This window comes from Cornus florida, unplaced genomic scaffold, assembly GCF_030987335.1.
Source record: "Cornus florida cultivar Cherokee Brave unplaced genomic scaffold, ASM3098733v1 CherokeeBrave_3.0.0_Hap2_Chr03, whole genome shotgun sequence".
Taxonomy (NCBI): Eukaryota; Viridiplantae; Streptophyta; class Magnoliopsida; order Cornales; family Cornaceae; genus Cornus; species Cornus florida.
This window is the reverse complement of record NW_026775573.1, coordinates 57,020,864-57,025,265: the sequence shown is the minus strand read 5'-3', so window position 1 is coordinate 57,025,265 and position 4,402 is coordinate 57,020,864. Positions and strand designations below refer to the sequence as shown.

The 4,402-nt window shown below is 40.1% G+C and overlaps 1 non-coding gene across 1 annotated transcript; it reads right to left on the bottom strand.

The window, feature by feature from the left end:
- LOC132302004 (small nucleolar RNA R71) lies at positions 1-109 on the bottom strand. Its single transcript, XR_009480708.1, has one exon. It is a non-coding gene; the product is annotated as a small nucleolar RNA R71 (small nucleolar RNA).
- Positions 110-4,402: the final 4,293 nt, after the last annotated feature.

The following is a 4,402-nucleotide window of genomic DNA, read 5'->3' as shown; positions in this document are numbered from 1 at the left end:
ATGCTATGAGAACCGCCATTAGAGAATTCACACATGGGGAAGGAGAAACTTTCCACGAGGCATGGGAACGCTTCAATGAATTGCTTAAGAAGTGTCCTCACCATGACATGCCTAAATGGCAATTGGTCCAATTCTTCTTTGAAAGCTTATCGGACAATTATAAAGGCATGGTTGATGCTTCAATGGGAGGTTCTTATATAGACCGGCAAGAGGAAGACGTGTGGCGTCTTTATGAGAGCATGAGTGAAAACTCTTTGCATAGAACATTGTCATCTAGGAATGGTAGAAATTCTCAAGGTAGGAAGAGTGTTGGCTTGCATCAAGTTGACCACTCAAATGATATAACCGCCGAGATGAAGTCTTTATCTCAAAAGTTTGATCAATTGATCAATCAAAACTTGGCGAATCAAGTGTCTTCCTTTCCTAACCATTCTCCTAGAGCTCAAAATGAATCATGTATGACTTGTTCTAGTGTTCTTCATTCTACTTCTAATTGTCCTCATGGACAAATTCAAAATGAACCCATTGAGCAAGTTAATGCAACATTTGTGAACTAAGGGAACAATCCTTATGGTAACCATTACAATCCCGGTTGGAGGAATCATCTTAATTTTTCTTGGAAAAACCAAGGGGAGGGCTCAAACTCTTCCCAAGGCTGTTTTCAAGGGAAATACATTCCACCTCCACTTCAAAACCAAGGATCCCAAGGTTCAAGACCATATAACTCACAAGGAAATCAATTTGTTAATTCTCATTTTCCTAACCAATCATATTCTTAAGGAAATTCTAGAGGTTCCGCTTTTGAGGAAAATTTTTTAAATGCTTTGGGCACTCTAGAAGCAAATACTCAATTGTTGCATTCTTATTCTCAATCAATTGCCAAGCTAGAAACCCAAGTAAGGCAAATAGTTGAAACACTTAATGTTAGAGAGAAGGGAAAGATGCACATGAATGCCCCAATCAAACAACAATGTGTTGTAGAAACCAAATCCTTATTGGAAGGGCATAATGTTGAGCATGTCAATGCGGTAACAACCTTGAGAAGTGGTAGGGTAGTAGACAATCAAGTTAGAATGCCTAATGAAGAGAGTGAACTGGTACAACCTCAAGTTGTCACCCGTCCCGTTCCACACACTATTCCTCCTTCATTGAATGTGCATGATCTTGAGAATGAGAAGCCCTCAAATTGTGAGTTGAAAGATGATTTCCAAAGAGATTCATTGAAAACAGTGTTGAAAAATGTGTTTGAGAAAAGTTCTTTGAAAAATGTTATTCATGATTCTTCTTTGAAAAGTGATTTGAAATCCAATGAATTGAACAAGTCCAATGCTGAGAATTCTTTGAAAGAAAATGTTGAAAGAGTTTTTGAAAAAGCTCCATTTCCGGACGCCTTGAAAGGGTCCATTTCAAAAGAAAGGCAAAAGACCAAGAACAATGAGATAATGGATATGTTTAGGCAAGTCAAAGTCAATCTTCCACTTTTGGATGCAATTAAGCAAATTCTGGCTTATGCCGAATTCTTGAAGGACTTATGCACCCAAAAGCGGAAGAACAAGAGCCAAACATCAAAGAAAGTGGTCTTAACCGAACAAGTGAGTTCCATTCTACAACACAACACTTTGCCAAAGTTTAAGGACCCCGGTGCACCTACAACATCTTGTATCATTGGTGAACATGTCATCAACCGAGCACTTCTTGACTTAGGGGCTAGTGTTAACCTTCTTCCCTATTCGGTTTATGTCAAATTAGGCCTAAGTGAATTGAAATCGACGTCGGTGGTTTTACAACTTGCTGACCGATCCATTAAGAAGCCTAGGGGGGTATTTGAGGATGTGTTGATTAAGATTGATAAATTCTTCTTCCCGGTTAACTTTGTCGTCATTGACACGGAACCGGTGCCCAATCCAAAGAACCAAATTCCGGTTATCCTTGGCCGTCCTTTCTTGGCAACCTCAAATGCCAACATAAATTGTAGGACGGGGATAATGAAGATTTCTTTTGGGCACATGAGAGTGAAGTTGAACATCTTTAACCCCACACCCAATCCATTTGACAAATATGAGGAAGAGGTTAATGTGGTAGAGGAATATCATGATCTTGCTTGTGAAAGGAATGAGCTTTTGTGTATGAACAATGTTTCAAAGCCTTCATCTTCATCTTCAGCATTGCATGCAAGAAAAGTGATTTCGAACTCTTGTTGTGAAAGGGCGTGGAAGCCCAAGGAAAGTTTTGACAAGGAACTCAAGACGTCTTTTGAGTTTACCCCAACAAGTTCTTCCAAGAACCATTTGTTGGGAGTGACTCGAAACATCTCTCATCCCAAAAAGGAGGGGATGCATTATAAGATCTTTGATTCGGGTTAAAGAACCCTAGGTTTTGCTAGAGACGTTAAAGACTAGCACCGAAATTCGTAAGATGTCAAAACCATATTCCTCCCTCATTTCTATTTTGCATTTTGATTCTTGCGAAGTCTAGATACTGTTTTTGTGGTTCATATACATTGGAAGGAACTGAGTAAGGGATTGCATGAGCATTCAAGTCATTTTGAGCATTTAGGTATAATTTCGATCGATCCAAGTTTTGGTTCGATCGATCGAACATTGGTTCGATCGATCCAACTATGGGCTCGATCGATCCAGCTCTCATTTTGCACCCAACACTTAGAAAAATTTTGGACCTGCATCCAAATTCCAAAATGCATGCTCTCGGGATCTCCAAATTTTCAAAAGTTTGATCGATCGTAAACCATTTCGATCGATTGAACTACCTTTCGATCGATCCAACATGTGGTTCGATCGATCATGAGTCCCAACACTTAGAAAAATTTTCAGGCCTCATCCATTTTTCAAAAATGTATGCTCTTGGGACTTTTCAAAATTTTTCATGTTCGATCGATCGAATTCCAAGTTCGATCGATCCAAGGTTCCAACACATGTCAACTCTTGAGCCCTTAAACTTGTACATTCTTTATCCTCTTCGATCGATCGAAATCTTTCTTCGATCGATCGAAATCTTTCTTCGATCGATCGAAATTTGCATCTCATTAATTTAATTTCCTTTGATTTTTCAAAATTTAAAATTCAAATTCAAAAAAAAATAAATAAATAAATAAATATTTTAGAGTGGAAACCTAGGTTCGATCGATCGAACCTAATGTTCGATCAATCGAACTCTGCATATCGTGTTTTTAAAATAAAACCGAGTTGGATCGATACACTTGGATTGACCCAACATCGAAACAAACCCTAACCCTAAGTCTCCCTTTCTCTCAATCTTAAGCTCAATCCGGCCAACCTCCATCCCAATCATCTTCCCCAACTCCAGCGAGCCAATTCCGCCAAGGATAAGCTCCATTTTCATCGCGGCTTTGCCCCTTCTCTCTCATCTCATCTCTCTCGGTTTAGAGTTAAACCGAATGCAATTTTCTTGATTCCAAGCTTAAATTGATGCATGTTATTGATTGTTTATGTTAAATCATGTTCAATATGTATGAATCATTCATTGTTGAAGCTTCAATTTCATGATTACATGCTATATATACACACATGCATTCGGCCGAACCAAAATTGGGGGTTTTTGATTTGATTTGAAGTTGGGGAGTGTTTGGGTGTTGTTGATTGTATGAATTGTGTGTAGATGGGCCCACAAACACGTTTGTGCGGGCCCCGTACTCTAGATCTCACAGATCTGCGACTTTTCAAATTCGGCATTCGCACAGTTCGATCGATCGAACTTGTGCTTCGATCGATCGAAGTAGTGAACTTCATTTCACTACCTTCGATCGATCCAATCTTGTGCACTTTCATGCTTCGATCGAAAATTTTCGGTGATCGATCGAACTTAAAGTTCGATCGATCGAGCTTTCAAAGATCACACATACACACTCCATTCATCTTGTGTCGTCTTCATGCTATCTTTATATGCACAATGCCTGTGATATTCCACATTGGATGCATTTCATACCTACATTGCTTAGCATGACTCACATTTCATCATTATCATATATTCATGTCATCCATATTTTGTCTATCTTATTTAACATACATGTTTCTATTATGCATTTAAATTCTTATATATCTGGCATTGACTTATATATTGAAATTTTCTTGTCTTTTTACAGATCATGCCTCCGCGGTTCAAGACAGTAGCCAAGCGATCTTCGGGGCCACAGCGACCCCGCAGACATATACGGCCCAGGATAGAGATGGTTGCAGAGCCATCTCATGCTCAGGAGGAGCCCGCACAGGCTAGTCCCCCTCAGTCCCCATCCCACGAGGCTGAGGAGGGAGCTGACCACGTGCCATCTACATCCCAGGCTCCTCCAGCCTTCACACCATCACCTTCTCCTGCGCGCCATCAGGCAGATGCAGCCGCCATGCCATCACCGTAGCCACCTCTACCG